We start from the raw sequence: 20,548 nt of genomic DNA on the forward strand, positions 1-20,548 counted from the left end.
CTATGCAAATACAGTGCATTCCAAAAGTATTTTGACCCATTAACGTTTTCCACATTTTGTTACGTTACAGCATTATTCTAAAATTGATTTTTTTTTCATCGTCAATACCCCCTCACACAAAACCCCATAATGACAAAGCAAAAACAGGTTTTTAGAAATGTTTGCAAATTCTTATTTTTTTAAACACGGAAATATCACATTTACATAAGTCTTCAGACCTTTTACTCTGTACATTGTTGAAGCACCTTTGGCAGCATTTACATCCTTGAGTCTTCTTGGGTATGAAGCTACACGCTTGGCACACCTGTATTTGGGGAGTTTCTCCCATTCAACTCTGCAGATCCTCTTAAGATCTGTCAGGTTGGATGGGGAGTGTCGCTGCACAGCTATTTTCAGGTCTCTCCAGAGATGTTCGATGGGGTTCAAGTCTGGGCTCTGGCTGGATCACTCAAGGACATTCAGAGACTTGTCCCGGAGCCACTCCTGTGTTGCCTTGGCTGTGTGCCTAGGGTCGTTGTCCTGTTGGAAGGAGAACCCTCGCCCCATTCTGAGGTCCTGAGCTCTCTGGAGCAGGTTTTCATCAAGGACCTCTCTGTCCTTTGCTCCGTTCATCTTTCCCTCGATCCTGACTAGTCTCCCAGTCCCTGTCGCTGAAAAACATCCCCACAGTATGATGCTGCCACTCCCATGCTTCACTGTAGGGATTGCGCCAGGTTTCCTCCAGACGTGACGCTTGGCATTCAGGCCAAAGAGTTCAATCTTTGAAAGTCCTTTAGGTGCATCTTGGCAAACTCCAAGCGGGCTGTTGTGCCTTTTACTGAGGAGTGGCTTTGGTCTGGCCACTCTACCGTAAAGGCCTGATTGGTGGAGTTCTGCAGAGATGGTTTTCCTTCTGGAAGTTTCTCCCATCTCAACAGAGGAACTCTGGACCTCAGTCAGAGTGACCATCGGGTTCTTGGTGGGCTCAATTTCGAGTCTTGTAGCAAAGGGTCTAAATACTTATGTAAAACGTGATATTTCTGGTTTTTGTGGGGGGTTTTGCCAAAAAATCAAAAAACCTATATTTTGACTTTGTCATTTTGGGGTATTATGTGTAGATTGATGAGGGAAAAAAAATATTTAATCAATTTCAGAATAAGGCTGTAAAGTAACAAAATGTGGAAAAAGTCAAGGAGTCTGATTACTTTCTGAATGTACTGTACATGCACACAAGACACACACATGCACACACATGTACACACTCATGCACACACAAACAAACACACACAACTACACATCTTTCCATGAAAGGCCAAGTCCTAGGCCTGGTTAATGTAATTGCTTTTCATTGATCCTGTCTGATCAGGTGACTACTGTTCATCCTTTTACAGGAAGCTAATGCCAAGCTCCTCTGTCTGTGGGGACGTGAGAATGTGCTGACCTCTGTCTCCCATTCCACGTACCAGAATGATACCATTGGGCATTCAAACCTTCACTGTTAAGGCAAGGCTGCAAGCTCTTCCCGACAAATATAACCTAGCTCTCTGGTACCCTGCAAATCATGTCCCATTTTGTATTCTACAAGAGTCAAATGTCATGGAGTCTGTTGCCAATGTTGTTAATGATTGTATAAACAGCAATCATTTGTACATTGCTAGACATGACCGCCTTGTCGATCTGATAGCCAGCGAGGTGAAATAGGTAGTCTCACCAACAGCACACATCCCGAAACATTATTGTGTAAGAGGAAGCTGGTTTGAAGTTGATGATGTTTTTTCCCGTGTGCCAAGTACTCCAGATGTTGTTGTTGTTGGGGAAGGCCAGAGGGAGGTGCTCATTTTGGAAGTGGGCTGCTCATTTGATGGCTACATGGAGCATGCCTTTGCCGACAAGCTTCTTAAATATCAGCCCCTCGTGGCACTCTTGGACAGCCTCTGGTTTAGGGGCAAGCTGGTGGCACTGATATTTGGCAGTCTCGGCCATGTGTACAGGCTTGCAGTGCGTGTTCTCCAGATTGTGGGCCTGCCAAAGACTAAGGCAAAGTTGTTGGCTAGGTACTCCTCTGTTTCAGCTGTCGTGGGCAGCCTAGCTGAGCTCTTAGAAAAAAGGGTTCCAAAATAGGGGAAAGGGGAAAGGGTTCTATGTGGAACCAAGTTGTAGGTAGCACATTTTTTATAAGAGTATGTTTGGAGAAGGAGGTGCTTTCTGTACCCTTGAACCAAGCATACAGGGACCTTCTTTTTTAGTGTAAATTTGATTGATGTATTCAAATAAAGTATGAGAGAGAGAGAGAGAGCTTGCATTTGTCAGTTCTCATATGACTTCATCAACCCACAAGGCCATGTTTGTGTGTATGTAGGGTTTCATGACTTTAAACTAAACATGGAGACACTTCATACTGTGGACAGACAGATACTTTTTTTAACCAAGAGGAAGAAAGAGGGTCTCTTTGTGTTTTAGATAAGAAACAATAAAAGGAGACTTTGTAAAAGCGTATCATGCAAGACCAAGGATTTGGGGCGATACTCAAAGCTCCTCCCAGAGATCATGTGATGTCAGCATCTGAAGTGTGTGCCAGGCCAGTGTGTGTTTGCCGCCGCAGCGCAGCAGGCCGAGCTGGAAGAGTTTTAAGGATATTTCAGTTTGTTTGAATAATGCTGGCAAGTGCATACCTCCAGGAATATATCTGAAAGAGGGTTTTTAAACATACTCCTGAACCCAACTGGACTAGAGCCATTTGCCTGGAGTCTGGTACTGCCAAATGCATTTGCGCACACACACACACACGCATAATCGTACACAAGCACACACTCTGCACTGTGTAGACTAGAGCATGTACCATAGAGGGGGTTTGTTAATATGCAGTCCAATTTTTGGTGGTAGCATCGATCAGATCAGAGGTGAGGGTTTAAAATCAGACCAGGCTGCTGAGAGACTCTGAAGAGACATTCTCTGGCAGAGATTAAGATAACATTTCCCCCCTTAGAAGATCACAGTTTCCCGCTTTTGATGGAACAATAAAATAAGGCCCAATTGTCTTGTGATGCTCATTAGAAACATTGACTTTAAATGTGGGGAGAGTTTTTTTTAGCTGTAAATTGACAGATAGAGTTCCTTTGAAAGTAATTGCATTATTATTGTAACTTAGTGTATTATTTTAGTATAACCTTGACTACAAAGTATTCACTATGTCAAGCTGTGAGGCGATTTCATAAAATAATAAAGCATGATTCTGCTGTTCAGTATTTCAGTCTTTACAAAGCTTTCATGGACACAGTACAAAACAGATTGTATTCACAAAACAATTTGGCTCACCGATCACTTAGCCAGGCCTCTTGTGTGCTGAAGTATATCTTCCTGTGTGTCTAAAAGGTGTATTATGTCAGGCAATATGAAAGGTAGTCATTTATAAGCTCACTATATAGCAGAAACATCAATGTGACCCCTATTCCGATCAAATGCTGCAAGTTAGGATTAAGAGACTCATACACACTGTCATTATCTGACCTTAGTTCCTTTTGTATGTTTCTATTTTAGGTTGGTCAGGGCATGAGTTGGGGTGGGCATTCAATGTTTTTGTTCTATGTTTGGTATTTCTATGTGTTTGGCCTGGTATGGTTCCCAATCAGAGGCAGCTGTCAATCGTTGTCTCTGATTGAGAACCATACTTAGGTAGCCTGTTTTCCCACTCTTATTTGTGGGTGGTTGTTTTCTGTTTAGTGTATGTCACCTTACAGAACTGTTTCGTTTCTTCCATTTCACTTTGTTATTTTGTTTTGTGCGTTCAGTCAATAAATTATGACGGACATTTACCACGCTGCATATTGGTCCGATCCTTCTTACTCTTCCTCAGACCAAGAGGAGATTCGTTACACACACACCACTTATGTGAAACGTAAAAGAATATCAGACACTAGTGTGTGTGTGTGTTTGTGTTTGTGTGTGTGCATACAGTGATGCACATTGATAAATTATAACAACATTTCAAACTGTTTACTAATTTATTAGCTATGTAATATCAGTTTATAAGCAGTTAATTAATAAGCAGATCCTTATCTTGTGTGTTAACAATACCCTCTAATCCGTTACCGAAGCAACATCAGCCTTCCTCAACAGCAAGCAGAGCAGGGCGGCCACCGAACAAGCCACAGATAATGTGATGTAAAATGTGTGTGTATGTGTGCGTGTTCAAAGTTGAGACCTTGGGTGATATCGTGGCATAGGCTTCCTTTACCTCCTATACGCACAGAGGAGGATTTTATTTTATTTATTTAACCAGGTAGGCTAGTTGAGAACAAGTTCTCATTTGCAACTGCGACCTGGCCAAGATAAAGCATAGCAGTGTGAACAGACAACACAGAGTTACACATGGAGTAAACAATGAACAAGTCAATAACACAGTAGAAAAAAAGAGAGTCTATTTACATTGTGTGCAAAAGGCATGAGGAGGTAGGCGAATAATTACAATTTTGCAGATTAACACTGGAGTGATAATTGATCAGATGGTCATGTACAGGTAGAGATATTGGTGTGCAAAAGAGCAGAAAAGTAAATAAATATAAACAGTATGGGGATGAGGTAGGCAAAATTGGGTGGGCTATTTACCGATAGACTATGTACAGCTGCAGCGATCAGTTAGCTGCTCAGATAGCAGATGTTTGAAGTTGGTGAGGGAGATAAAAGTCTCCAACTTCAGCAATTTTTGCAATTCGTTCCAGTCACAGGCAGCAGAGAACTGGAACGAAAGGCGGCCAAATGAGGTGTTGGCTTTAGGGATGATCAGTGAGATACACCTGCTGGAGCGCGTGCTACGGGTGGGTGTTGCCATCATGACCAGTGAACTGAGATAAGGCGGAGGTTTACCTAGCATGGACTTGTAGATGACCTGGAGCCAGTGGGTCTGGCGACGAATATGTAGCGAGGGCCAGCCGACTAGAGCATACAGGTCGCAGTGGTGGGTGGTATAAGGTGCTTTAGTAACAAAACGGATGGCACTGTGATAAACTGCATCCAGTTTTCTGAGTAGAGTATTGGAAGCTATTTTGTAGATGACATCGCCGAAGTCGAGGATCGGTAGGATAGTCAGTTTTACTAGGGTAAGTTTGGCGGCATGAGTGAAGGAGGCTTTGTTGCGGAATAGAAAGCCGACTCTAGATTTGATTTTAGATTGGAGATGTTTGATATGAGTCTGGAAGGAGAGTTTACAGTCTAGCCAGACACCTAGGTACTTATAGATGTCCACATATTCTAGGTCGGAACCATCCAGGGTGGTGATGCTAGTCGGGCGTGCGGGTGCAGGCAGCGAACGGTTGAAAAGCATGCATTTGGTTTTACTAGCGTTTAAGAGCAGTTGGAGACCACGGAAGGAGTGTTGTATGGCATTGAAGCTCGTTTGGAGGTTAGATAGCACAGTGTCCAAGGATAAAAGATAACTAATATAATGACCATGGCATAATGAAGGCTTGCTGATGTCCATGATTTCCATGGTTTCCACTATCCATATGAGAGGCTAAAATAAGCTTTGTCTGGACAAACATTAGCAACCGACCGAAAGAAATTGCCCAAATACAACACAAACCCTTATTCCCATGTTCAAGTCGATATGGCCAAGATTATAATCTCCAGGCAAATTAATAAATGAAACACATTTTTCTCTTTTTTTAATGGTGACCAATTTAGGAGCAATTTCCCTAATGAAATTATTTAGAAAGTGATGTAACGTCCATTTCTTTTTATGTTGAAAGCAAAAGCAGCGTCTAGTCTTGGACCTTTCGGAGCTGCTAATGCAGCACAACAAAATCAAAGTCTTCAAAAGAGCTTTTCATTCCACTTAAAGTTGATGAAAACCCTGCGACTGACCTCAGAATATGAGTAGATTACATCTTCCGCAGGTTCACCTACGGAAACCTTGTTACGACTTTTACTTCGTCTAGATAGTCAAGTCTAGATAGTCATTCTTGATATGCCACACCTGTCAGGTGAAATGCTCACTAACAGGGATGTAAACGTGTGTGCGAACACTTCTGGGATTTTTTATTTCAGCTCATGAAACATGGGACCAACAATTTACATGTTGCAATTATATTTTTGACATAAGATAGCAGAGTGAACAGTCTATGACTTGGGTGGCTGGTGTCGTTGACAATTTTTAGGGCCTTCCTCTGACACCGCCTGGTACAGAGGTCCTGGATGGCAGGGACCTCGGCCCCAGTAATGTACTGGGCCTGTACGCACTACCCTGTAGCACCTTGCGGTGATGCTGCCAGTCAAGATGCTCTCAATGATTCTGCTGAATAACCTTTTGAGGATCTGATGACCAATGCCAAATCTTTTCAGCCCCCTGAGGCTTTGGCGTGCCCTCTTAACAACTTCACAATGTGTCTAGTCATCGTCGGCAATCAGGCCTACCACCTGACGGTGTTGGAGTCATGCGCGGCCATGCATTCGTGGGTAAACAGACAATACAGGAGGGGGTCCCCGTGTTGAGGGTCAGCGTGGCGGATGTTTTGTTGCCTACCCTCATCACCTGGGGGCATCCTGTCAGGAATTCCAGGATTAAGTTGCAGGGGAGGGCACTTTGGTGTTGAATGCTGAGCTGTAGTCAATGAACAGTATTCTCAATTAGGTGTTCCTTTTATCCAAGTGGGAAAGGGCAATGTGGAGTGCAATAGAGATTGCATCATCTGTGGATCTGTTGGGGCGGTATGCAAATTGGAGTGGGTCAAGGGTGGGACAAGCGTGTCTGAGATGATGGTGTTGATGTGAGCCAACCTTTCAAAATATTTAATGGCTACAGATGTGAGTGCTATGAGGCGATAGTAATTAAGACAGGTTATCTTGGTGTTCGTGGGCACAGGGACTATGGTGGTCTGCTTGAAACATGAAGGTATTACAGACTCAGTCAGGGAGAGGTTGAAAATGTCAGTGAAAACACTTGCCAACTTGTCAGCACATGCTCTGAGTACTTCTCCTGGTAATCCATCTGGCCCTGCAGCCTTATGAATGTTAACCTGTTTAAGGGTCTTACTCACATCATCGTCCGGAACAGCTCGTGCTCTCATGCAATATTCAGTGTTGCTTGCCTCGAAGCGAGCATAAAAAGCATTTAGCTCATCTGGTAGGCTCGCGCCACTGGGCAGCTCGCGGCTGTGTTTCCCATTGTAATCCGTGATAGTTTGCAAGCCCTGCCACATCTGATGAGCATCAGAGCCAGTTAGTAGGATTCGAGCTTAGTCCTGTATTGTTGTTTAGCCATGTTGATGGTTTGTCAGAGGGCGTAGTGTGATTTCTTATAAGTGTCCGGGTTAGTGTCTCACTCCTTGAAATTAGCAGCTCTAGCCTTTAGCTAAGTGAGTATGTTGCCTGTGATCCATGGCATCTGGTTGGGAAATGTACAGTGCATTCGTGTTTTCAGATCTCTTCCCTTTTTCCACATTTTGTTACGTTACAGCCTTATCCTAAAATGTATTAAATAAAAACATATCCTATCAATCTCCACACAATACCCCATAATTACAAAGTGAAAACAGGTTTTAGAAATACCTTATTATTCAGACCCTTTCCTATGAGACTCGAAATTGAGCTCAGGTGCATCCTGTTTGCATTGATCATCCTTGAGATGTGTCTACATCTTTATTGGAGTCCACCTGTGATAAATTCAATTGATTGAACATGATTTGGAAAGGCAAACACCTGTCTGTATATAAGGTCCCAACAGTTGACATTGCATGTCAGGGCAAAAACCAAGCTATGAGTTCGAAGTAATTGTCCTTAGAGCTTTGAGACAGGATTTTGTCGGCACAGAATTGGGGAAGGGTCCCAAAGAATGTCTGCAGCTTTGAAGGTCCCCAACGTCCACAAGTCTTAGTGCCAGCATCGGTTTGTGGTGGTAAATGGACAGCTACTCAAATACTCTCTTGGTAAATAGTATAGTCTACCATGAGGTATTCTAACTCAGTGGATCAGACTTCCTTAACATTGCACAACAGCTGTTGTTTAACAAAGAGGTACACAACACGTCAGAGCCCGTGTTGTAGGATTTGAACTTACCCGATGCTGCTTTACTGTCCTGCCGATGCATAGAAAAACCAGCTAGATGTGTATTATGCAGGTCCTTGTTCAGACAAGCTTCTAACAAACGTAGGATATTACAGTTCTTCAGGTCCCATTGACAAGATACTCTTGAACATAGCTCGTCCAGTTTTTTTCTCCAGTGAATGTACAGTGCCTTGCGAAAGTATTCGGCCCCCTTGAACTTTGCGACCTTTTGCCACATTTCAGGCTTCAAACATAAAGATATAAAACTGTATTTTTTTGTGAAGAATCAACAACAAGTGGAACACAATCATGAAGTGGATCGACATTTATTGGATATTTCAAACTTTTTTAACAAATCAATAACTGAAAAATTGGGCGTGCAAAATTATTCAGCCCCCTTAAGTTAATACTTTGTAGCGCCACCTTTTGCTGCGATTACAGCTGTAAGTCGCTTGGGGTATGTCTCTATCAGTTTTGCACATCGAGAGACTGAAATTTTTTCCCATTCCTCCTTGCAAAACAGCTCGAGCTCAGTGAGGTTGGATGGAGAGCATTTGTGAACAGCAGTTTTCAGTTCTTTCCACAGATTCTCGATTGGATTCAGGTCTGGACTTTGACTTGGCCATTCTAACACCTGGATATGTTTATTTTTGAACCATTCCATTGTAGAATTAGCTTTATGTTTTGGATCATTGTCTTGTTGGAAGACAAATCTCCATCCCAGTCTCAGGTCTTTTGCAGACTCCATCAGGTTTTCTTCCAGAATGGTCCTGTATTTGGCTCCATCCATCTTCCCATCAATTTTAACCATCTTCCCTGTCCCTGCTGAAGAAAAGCAGGCCCAAACCATGATGCTGCCACCACCATGTTTGACAGTGGGGATGGTGTGTTCAGGGTGATGAGCTGTGTTGCTTTTACGCCAAACATAACGTTTTGCATTGTTGCCAAAAAGTTCAATTTTGGTTTCATCTGACCAGACCACCTTCTTCCACATGTTTGGTGTGTCTCCCAGGTGGCTTGTGGCAAACTTTAAACAACACTTTTTATGGATATCTTTAAGAAATGGCTTTCTTCTTGCCACTCTTCCATAAAGGCCAGATTTGTGCAATATACGACTGATTGTTGTCCTATGGACAGAGTCTCCCACCTCAGCTGTAGATCTCTGCAGTTCATCCAGAGTGATCATGGGCCTCTTGGCTGCATCTCTGATCAGTCTTCTCCTTGTATGAGCTGAAAGTTTAGAGGGACGGCCAGGTCTTGGTAGATTTGCAGTGGTCTGATACTCCTTCCATTTTAATATTATCGCTTGCACAGTGCTCCTTGGGATGTTTAAAGCTTGGGAAATCTTTTTGTATCTAAATCCGGTTTTAAACTTCTTCACAACAGTATCTCGGACGTGCCTGGTGTGTTCCTTGTTCTTCATGATGCTCTCTGCGCTTTTAACGGACCTCTGAAACTATCACAGTGCAGGTGCATTTATACGGAGACTTGATTACACACAGGTGGATTGTATTTATCATCATTAGTCATTTAGGTCAACATTGGATCATTCAGAGATCCTCACTGAACTTCTGGAGAGAGTTTGCTGCACTGAAAGTAAAGGGGCTGAATAATTTTGCACGCCCAACTTTTCAGTTTTTGATTTGTTAAAAAAGTTTGAAATATTCAATAAATGTCGTTTCACTTCATGATTGTGTCCCACTTGTTGTTGATTCTTCACAAAAAAATACAGTTGTATATCTTTATGTTTGAAATGTGGCAAAAGGTAGCAAAGTTCAAGGGGGCCGAATACTTTCGCAAGGCACTGTACATATGCCAATAGACAGAGGCTAGAGGCGGTTTATTTACTTGCCGCCTTAGTTTCATCAGGGTGCCTGAATGTCGGCCTCTATAAATGCCGTCTCTTTCTCTTCCGAGTGTCGGGGATTAGTGCCTGGTCCAGGGTAAGCATTATGTCCTGCACCGCCGACTCGTTGAAGTACAAATCTTCATCCAAATCGAGGTTAGTGATCGTTGTACTGGTGTCCAGAAGTTATTTTCGGTCATAGGAACCAATGGCAGAAATATTTATGTGCAACAAAATTGAAGACCAGAGCGAAGAAACCTTAATCCGTGCCTTAACTATTTTAAATTACAATTTCAATGGGGTGATGTCAGATTTGGGAAGTGCCAAGGATTCCGTTTCAATTTTTTCCCCTTTTAGTAAGAGACCACTGTACGAATGACGGTAAGGACCATTTCAATGTAAGATTTTTTTTATGTACATTGTTAGCTCTTTTGTCAACATTGTTATTGGAGTTATTTACAGTGAGGCAAAGATGTTTTTAAATCTATTTTTTATTAAACCTTTATTTAATCAGTTAGTCTCACTGAGATCAAAATACCTCTTCCTGTAACGGATGTTGTCGGGAGAAAGAGAGGAGGACCAAAGCGCAGCGTGGTAAGTGTTCATGATGATGATTAATTAAAACTCAGAACACTAAACAATAAATGACAATGTGAATTTACAAAACCGAAACAGTACCGTGTGGCAACAAACACTCCCACGGAAACAAACACCCACAAACCAAAAGTGAAACCCAGGCTACCTAAGTATGATTCTCAATCAGGGACAACAATTGACAGCTGCCTCTGATTGAGAACCATACTAGGCCGATCTCAAAAACCCACATAGAAAAACAGACTGCCCACCCAAATCACGCCCTGACCATACTAAAACACAGACAAAAACAAAGGAACTAAGGTCAGAACGTGACACTTTCTCAAGGGAGTGTGTGCATATGTTTGTGTGAGCGAAAGACAGAGAATGAGAGAATGACAGAATGTATGTGAGTTGAGCAGCCGAGTTCAGCAGAGCCTTGAGCTGTAAACCAGGTCAAGTTTGCCCTCTACAGGTCATTGTCTTGTGTTCCAATCAAGTCACTCACTCCATTCACTTGTTTTTCTCCACAGGTACAGTATATTGGGGGGGTCAACATGTACAAATCAACCGCATGTTTTACATACAGAGATTGCTATACCCCAACGTCGTAGGTTTAAAACAATAAAACATTGCTCAAAGAAATTATACTTTATAACTAGGTTGTGGGATATCAGACAAAGGATAGAGTGACCTCATTGCTAAATAAGAATGAATTGATGTTCTAAAACATGACACATGACCTTATAATAAGGCCAAACTACCGTACACATAGAAACGTGTTACTTTATGTGGGGTGAATGTTGGAATAATGACCAGTGTCTTTAATATTATTTCAGACATAATATACTTTTTAGTGTAAAACAATTATTAAAGCAAAATGTATCTTTCATGCCAATGGTCACTATTGGTGCAAAATACTGTATTTTTCAGTAAAGGGTTGGGAATGTCAAGTTATAAAACATGTATGTGGCCAGTAGACCTAGCTTGGCTGATGCGCGACCCACGTCACTACGAGAGCCGGGGTCAGCCGGACTAAAGTAGACCTACTTAGTAGAATGTTTATTTGCTACAAAGAATTGTAAATGAATGTTATTTAAAGGCATGCATAGTAAAACTTTTGAGACATTATCCTATTTGCATTTTGTTTTTACTGAACTGTAAGAATTGTCTATTTCCCCAGCAGTTGGTTCACATTAGCCGCCTGCACAACAGAATTTCCTATTTAATCCAACCAAACCTTTATTGGAGCAGATTGCTTTCTAGCCTACTTCAGAAAGTCCATAGCTTGACAGCAGTAGGGGTAAGATGAACACATGAACCCCTCACTAACACGTTTCCACGCTAACCAGCTGTCCCCCTGCGGTTTCTGACTCGGCCAAACCTTTGAAATGTCTTTTCAAGGCATGAAAACACATGTTCACAGCTTTGGTAAAAATCCTATTTGTACACTGTAATTACACTTTGAGAAGTTGCAAAGTTTTGTGTTTCGAAACCTTTACTTTTTCTCCTCTCATTTCTGATATTTATTAGGGTGCAAATGAGGCTCTGTTGATAAGAACAAAGAGGTTTCTGATTATGTTGCTGCTGTTATCAAGGGAAGCAATCAGGAGACCTCAGTCAATAATTTTAACAAAAGTGAGACACATTTGCTCATAGCAAACAGGCCTGTGTATCAAATCAAGTTTTATTTGTCACATACACATGGTTAGCAGATGTTAATGCGAGTGTAGCGAAATGCTTGTGCTTCTAGTTCCGACAATGCAGTAATAACCAACGAGTAATCTAACCTAACAATTCCACAACTACTACCTTATACACACAAGTGTAAAGGGATAAAGAATATGTACATAAAGATATATGAATGAGTGATGGTACAGAACGGCATAGGCAAGATGCAGTAGATGGTATCGAGTACAGTATATACATATGAGATGGGTAGTTTAGTTTAAAGTGGCTAGTGATACATGTATTACATAAAGATGCAGTAGATGATATAGAGTACAGTATATACAGTGGGGAGAACAAGTATTTGACACACGCCAATTTTGCAGGTTTTCCTACTTACAAAGCATGTAGAGGTGTGTAATGTTTATCATAGGTACACTTCAACTGTGAGAGATGGAATCTAAAACAAAAATCCAGAAAATCACATTGTATGATTTTTAATAAGTAATTCATTTGCATTTTATTGCATGACATAAGTATTTGATACATCAGAAAAGCAGAACTTAATATTTGGTACAGAAACCTTTGTTTGCAATTACAGAGATCATATGTTTCCTGTAGTTCTTGACCAGGTTTGTACACACTGCAGCAGGGATTTTGGCCCACTCCTCCATACAGACCTTCTCCAGATCCTTCAGGTTTCGGGGCTGTCCGCTGGGCAATACGGACTTTCAGCTCCCTCCAAAGATTTTCTATTGGGTTCAGGTCTGGAGACTGGCTTGGCCACTCCAGGACCTTGAGATGCTTCTTACGGAGCCACTCATTAGTTGCCCTGGCTGTGTGTTTCGGGGTCGTTGTCATGCTGGAAGACCCAGCCATGACCCATCTTCAATGCTGTTCATCGACTACAGCTCGGCGTTTAACACCATAGTACCCTCCAAGCTCATCATCAATGTCGAGACCCTGGGTCTCGACCCCGCCCTGTACTCCCTGTTCACCCACGACTGCGTGGCCACGCACGCCTCCAACTGGAAGACCCAGCCATGACCCATCTTCAATGCTGTTCATCGACTACAGCTCGGCATTTAACACCATAGGCCGTTTCGTTGCTGTTGGTAATCAAGACTACCACTGTCGTGTCGTCCGCAAACTTGATGATTGAGCGAGTTGTAGGCGTGCATGGCCACGCAGTCGTGGGTGAACAGGGAGTACAGGAGAGGGCTCAGAATGCACCCTTGTGGGGCGCCAGTGGTGAGGATCAGAGGGGTGGGGATGTTGTTAACTACCCTCACCACCTGGGGGGCGGCCCGTCAGGAAGTCCAGTACCGAGTTGCACAGGGCGGGGTCGAGACCCAGGGTCGTAGTCAATGAACAGCATTCTCACATAGCTATTCCTCTTGTCCAGATGGGTTAGGGCAGTGTGGTTGTGATTGCGTCGTCTGTGGACCTATTGGGGCGGTAAGCAAATTGGAGTTGGTCTAGGGTGTCAAGTAGGGTGGAGGTGATATGGTCCTTGACTTGTCTCTCAAAACACTTCATGATTCATGAAGTGAGTGCTACGGGGCAGTAGTTGTTTAGCTCAGTTACCTTTCTTGGGAACAGGAACAATGGTGGCCCTCTTGAAGCATGTGGGAACAGCAGACTGGGATAAGGATTGATTTAATATGTCCGTAAACACACCAGCCAGCTGGTCTGCGCATGCTCTGAGGCTGGGGATGCTGTCTGGGCCTGCAGCCTTGCGAGGGTTAACACGTTCAAATGTTTTACTCACGTCGGCTGCAGTGAAGGAGGGTCCGCAGGTTGTGTAGGTGTACAGTAACAAGTTTGAAGTACATATATGGCATCCTACCTCCTTTATTGTGCTACTCATAGACCTTTCTAAATGTGGTTATATTTCCTGCTGAGAAAAGGTTCATGTGAGAGTACTGATGGGAAAAGTCTATTTGTTTTCTGTGGGGGTGTATGATGGTACCTTTTATTGGAACTGACCTCTCCCAGAGTTGCTTCCTATGCAGGGGAAGCAGTAGGGGAGATATGTTGTCTGGAAATACTCCTCTCCAGTAATCAATAAGACTGCCCAGTTCCCCTGCCCTGGCTCACCCCACAGAGTCTTCAGTATGATGAGAATGAAAGGTGGGAGAAGGATAAGAGAGCCTGGAATCAGACACAGATAAAGCATTGTTATTCATGCAAAGAGAAGCAGGATTTATACAGGCAAAAATACTTGTTTCCTGGAAATTGTACTTCAGTGAGGGGAAATTAGAGTAACTTAAAATCTGGATTATGCGTCACATATAACAAGCTGCAGTGGAATGTGATTGATATTTACAAATGGAAAGAACTATAAGTACTTTAAGGTTATGGAATATATGTGTGCGTGCATGTGTGTCCTTATTAGGTATACCACTTCCACATTGACCTGCCAACTCCAACTATACAATACAATACACCTAAATGCTGACAAGCAGTATTTTTGTGTTGATATAAACGTATACATTTGAAAAAAATACATATATATTCTCCATTATAACCACCGGTCCTGTTGATCTTTTCATTCTGTCTCGATTGATCTTAATGGTGGGCGGAGGAATAAATACAATTTAAGAATCTGATTACAACATCTTCTTACTTGCCTTGTGTTCAATTTCTCTGGTGTTGACACACTGCACATCTCAGTGAATAGGATCAGTTATTCATCATGCATGGAATCTCAATTTCATGAAAATGTTCAACAACAAAAAATATAATCAACATGTAAAGTGTTGGTCCCATGTTTCATGAGCTGAAATAAAATATTGCAGAAATGTTCCATACACAAACATCTTATTTCTTTAAATGTGTTTGTACAAATTTGTGTAGATCTCTGTTAGTGAGCATTTCTCATTTGTCAAGATAATCCATCCACCTGACAGGTGTGGCATATCAAGAAACTGATTGAACATCATGATCATTACACAGCTGCACCTTGTGCTGGAGACAAAAGGTCACTCTAAAATGTGCAGTTTGGTAACACAACACAGAAGTCTTAAGTTTTGAGGTAGTTTAATTGGCATGCTGACTGCAAAAATGTCACCCAGAGTTGTTGTTAATTTTTCTACCATAAACCCCCTCAAGTCATCTTTGAGAATTTTGCAGTACGTCCAACCGGAACTCATGTAACCATGCCAGCCCAGGACCTCCACATCCGGCTTCTTCACCTGCAGGATCGTCTGAGACCAGCCACCGGACAGCTGAGGAAACTGTGGGTTTGCACAACCAAAGAATTTCTGCACAATTTGTCAGAAACCGTCTCAGAGAAGCTCATCTGTGTGCTCGTCGTTCTCACCAGGGTCTTGAACTGACTGCATGTCGGGCATAATAACCAACTTCAATTGGCAAATTCTCACCCTCGATTGCCACTGGCATGCTGGAGAAGTGTCCTCTTCATGGATAAATCCCGGTTTCAACTGTACTGGGCAGATGGAAATAACTAAAATAAACTTTTATTGTTAAATAAAATGTACTTTTATTAATTCATTGTCCTCCTAGAGTTGCTGAATCTCCTCTCTACTTCAGTTTGCTCCTCAATTCATGCACCTTGGTTGGAAAGCGAGGTAGTGTCAATGATCCCTTCCCTTGTAAGTATGCTGCATCCCGACCATTCTGACCCATTTGTCAGACCATTCTGTCATGAGTGAGAATGTGGTCAGTGTTTTAGCTGCAGCATACTTCCAACCCATATTTCCTTCCTACTTCAGTCAGTGGATGTGAGGAAGCACAACGTGGTCTCAGAACATTTCGTATTATTCTGTACGTAAATCCTAGAAACTCCATTTAGTATGATAATCTATGTTATTTTTCTTATGGTATGTATTAACTTTTTATGGCTGCAGGGGCAGTATTGAGTAGCTTGGATCAAAAGGTGCCCATTGTAAACGGCCAGCTCCTCAGTCTCAGTTGCTAATATAAGCATATTATTATTAGTATTGGATAGGAAACACTAAAGTCATCAAAGGTAAATTATTAATTTGATTGCTTTTCTGATTTTCGTGACCTGATGCTAAATGTACTTAATGTTTATCGTGCGATCGATAAACTTACACAAACGCTTGGATTGCTTTCGCTGTAAAGCATCATTTCAAAATCTGAGACGACAGGTGGATTAACAAAGGCCACCCAAGTCATACACAGTTCTCTCTGCTACGGCACGGCTGGAGCGTGAAGTCTAGGTCCAAAAGGCTCCAGCTTCTACCCATAAACCATAAGACTGCTGAACAAATAGTCAAATGGCTACCCGGACTATTTGACTTGCCTAGTTAAATAAAGTTGAAATAAAAAAATATATATATTTAAAAAATTGCACTGCTGTTTATTATTGATGCATAGTAACTTTATTCCCCTATGTCTTCACTGTCATTTTCAACCTCTCCCTAGCTGAGTCTGTAATACCTACATGTTTCAAACAGACCACCATAGTCCCTGTGCCCAAGAAAGCGAAGGTAACTTGCCTAAATCATTACCGCCCCATAGCACTCACGTCGTTAGCCATGAAGTGCAATGAAAGGTTAGTCATGGCTCACTTCAAAACCACCATGCAAGAAACCCTACACCCACTCGAATTCGCATACCGCCCCAACAGATCCACAGATGACGCAATCTCAATCGCACCCCCACACTGCCCTTTCCCACCTGGACAAAATACATCTGCACGCTGATCTTCAACACTGGGGCCCCTCAGGGGTGTGTACTTAGTCCCCTCCTGTCCTCCCTCTTCACCCACGACTCCAACATCTTTTTTAAGTTTGCTGACGACCATAAGACTGCTGAACAGCTAATCAAATGGCCTCCTGACTATTTACATTGACCCCCCCCCAACACACACACACACACTTTTATTAACACTACTGCTACTCACTGTTTATTATCTATCCATAGTCACTTTACCAATTACCTCAACTAACCTATACCCCCACACATTGACTTGGTACCGGTACACCCTGTATACAGCCTCATTATTGTTATGTAAATAACTTTAGTTTATAATGTAAATATTTTATTAACTCTATTAATTGAACTGCATTGTTTGTTAAGGGCTTGTTAAATAAGTAAATATTTTACGGTAAGACCTACACAAAAGTTTGGATTCACGTACTCATTGCAGGGTTTTTCTTTATTTTGACTATTAATAAGCGTGCCTTGTTAATTTATGGAATTTCTTTCATTCTTAATGCATTTAAGCCCATATGTTTTGTTGTGACAAGGTAGGGGTGGTATACAGAAGCCCTATTTGGTAAAAGACCAAGTCCATATAATGGCAAAACAGCTCGAATAAGCAAAGAGAAAGGGCAGTCCATCATTACTTTGAGACATGAAGGTCAGTCAATCTGCAATTGCAGTCGCAAAAACCATCAAGCGCTATGATGAAACTGGCTCTCATGTGGACAGCCACAGGAAAGGAAGACCCAGAGTTACCTCTGGTGCAGAGGATAAGTTCATTAGAGTTACAGCCTTAGAAATTGCAGCTCAAATAAAGGCTTCCCAGAATCAGAACCGGCCGTGATTGGGAGTCCCATAGTACGATGCCCAGCGTCGTTCAGGTTTGGGCGATGTAGGCTGGTATTGTAAATAAGAATTTGTTCTTAACTGACTTGTCTAGTTAAATAAGGGTTAAATAAAAATAAATAAAATGAAATCAACTGTTCAGAGGAGACTGCGTGAATCAGGCCTCATGGTCGAATTCCTGCAAAGAAACCACTACTAAAGGATTACCAACAAGAAGAAGAAACTTGCTTGGGCCAAGAAACACAAGAAATGGACATTAGACAGGAGGAAATCTGTCATTTGGTCTGATGAGTCAAAATTTGTCTTCGTGAGATGCAGAGTAGGATGATCTCTGCATGTGTGGTTCCCACCATGAAGCATGGAGGAGGTGGTGTGGGGGTGCTTTGCTGGTGACACTGTCTGTGATTTATTTAGAACTCAAGGTACAGTTAACGAGCATGGCTACCATAGCATTCTGTAGCGAGTTTTTAGGAGCAATAGATGTTACTGTCACCACAATTGTTGATATTCCATCAATTTTGAAATGTTAAATTAAAAACCCCACTGAATGGAATGAAGTCCTGTTAAGTCATAATAACTCTGTCCTGCCCCAAAATACCTATTTCCCACCTGCCCAGCCACAAACAAACCTTTCCCTCCTTTCTGCTTTTCCCAGGAATACCGCCCATTCCCTCTCCCCAAGCTAGAATCCCCCTTTTCCCAGGTGGCTGTGTGGTGTTCTTGTACCTGTTGGAATGGAATTAAGTCCTCTTGTTCCAGGAAATTACAGCCAGGTTTGGCCAAGCAGTCCAAAAACTTAGACACATCACCGTGACAGGTCTGCAACGTTCTGGGAAGGAAAGAGGGAACAGATGGTTTCAGGGTTTCTCTCGTTCAGAGGACATTTCAGACCGAGTTTGAAATCATTCACATTTGGCGTTGCAGTGCAGGTTAATACATTCTGAAATTAGGATTTTGAATTGATGCTGCAACATTCTCAGTGTGACATCCATTATGTCATCGTCATTGTTCTTTCCAGTTTAAACCCCCTCAGAGCCACGAGGTAACGTCAGAGGATATTTGACAAATTCTCCAGAGGCTTTACAAGTTATTATAACAGTACATTTACAACAACACACAACCAAGATCACAGTCCAGTAGAGTATAGTACACGCCCTGCGTCCTTACTTTAGTGTCCAAGAGAAACACAGAAAAGGACCATACATCCATTCATACATGCAACCATCCCCACTGTTTGTTTTTTTAACTGTTTTCTTAAATAAATAAATAAAAAGACAAAACATTAGAGAAAGACACCTGTGTAGGCTTTGCCTTAGCTTTGACCATCACATGTGGATATTCGTAGTTGGTAACAAGAGAATATGGGACTATGGGGTGGCTGGTTGGGTACAAGAAGCACCATTGTCTTACTTTCTCCACTTGGCCACAAACTTGTTAACGGATACGAAGCCAGTCCTGTCACCTCCAGAACTGAACAATGGAGCTTTCCAGTAGAGAGGACACTCGCACACCTGGAGAAAGAGAGATGAGAAGGGGTAAGTGTCAGATCACTTTACTATCCTTGACAGGTCACATGTAATAGAAATGTGTCAAACAAAATATGGTCCAGCTACCCTCTTAAGTGCTCTACATTATCCTTCAATAGGGTGAGCTAAATCAGATTATTTTTCTCTCTCTCTTTCTTAAACAAACAGCTGTCAGTCATTGCTCTGTTCCCACCTAAAGAGCTTAATGGAGTCCAGGAAGATTGTTAAACATGGTCAAAATGTGACACAGCATTTCCCTGGGCTGTGAGTGATATAGCAGCGAGTCCAGTTGAGCTCCCCGGGATGACTGGCTTTGTGAATGGCCCATCTCCCACTGATAATTGCCGTGTTTCCCTCAAAGAACTCTCTGACAAAACCTGGCTGACGTTTCTTTCTCAACTCAGGTTCCACTCAGGTCAGCGGTCACATACCTGTGACCGGGGGGTTAAGAGGGGTGACAGAGATAATATTTTCAAGGGTTAAGAGAAAGAGAAAAAAATATTTGGTAAAACCAGGGGCTAATTGAGCTAATGAAAACAATTTGCTGGGTGGCTGTGGAGCTCCGGCGATACAAATCACCATCTCACCTTGGCAACCTGCTCCATCTCCTCAAAGGTGGCCCTTTCACTGGGGAATTTGGAAAATATTTTTTAGATCATGAAAATGAGGCTGTTGATGTTAAAGTTGGCTTTGGGCCAACGCCTTGGGAAGTAGAGAACTTTAGAAGGCTTTCACTCAGTGCCGTGGCAACGGACTGCTCGCTTTTCACTTGGGCCTGAAGAGAGATAGACAGGACAGAAATACATACTGTTAGCCGCCGATGCTAACACAGCACCCACTAACACTAGCGCTTTCTAAAGTAAGCAAAGCCTAACTAGACCTTATAAATACTCATCCGTCGGCCCTGTCTCCCTCTGCCCCATTAGGTAAGAGATATGGTTGCTCAGCAAATTACGCCATCCATCTACCAGTTAACTGTAATGGTTTTCAATAAAGATATGTCAAGTTATGTTGGAATGTTCAAAACACACCATTTACACGAAGAGTCATTCTGGCAGGCAGGCGCGAAACACCAGGATAGACTCCTACAGACATATAGTACCAGTCAAAAGTTTGGACACTCATTCAAGGGTTTTTCTATACTTGTACTATTTTCTACATTGTAGAATAATAGTGAAGACATCAAAACTATGAAATAACACATGGAATCATGTAATAAAACAAAAAGTGTTAAACAAATCCAAATATGTTATATTTGAGATTCTTCAAAGTAGCCACCCTTTGCCTTGATGACAGCTTTGCACACTCTTTGCATTCTTTCAACAAGCTTCACGAGGTAGTCACCTGGAATGCATTTCAATGAACAGGTGTGCCTTGT

General features: G+C 42.3%; 1 long non-coding RNA gene across 1 annotated transcript; it reads right to left on the bottom strand.

Annotated features, from left to right (window-relative positions):
- Positions 1 to 13,817: 13,817 nt before the first annotated feature.
- On the bottom strand, positions 13,818 to 20,249 carry LOC112245452. Its single transcript, XR_002952739.2, has 3 exons — positions 19,055 to 20,249; positions 18,371 to 18,473; positions 13,818 to 14,257 (listed from the first exon to the last, which is right to left on the bottom strand). It is a non-coding gene; the product is annotated as an uncharacterized LOC112245452 (long non-coding RNA).
- Positions 20,250 to 20,548: the final 299 nt, after the last annotated feature.

This window comes from Oncorhynchus tshawytscha, linkage group LG03, assembly GCF_018296145.1.
Source record: "Oncorhynchus tshawytscha isolate Ot180627B linkage group LG03, Otsh_v2.0, whole genome shotgun sequence".
Lineage (NCBI taxonomy): Eukaryota > Metazoa > Chordata > Actinopteri > Salmoniformes > Salmonidae > Oncorhynchus > Oncorhynchus tshawytscha.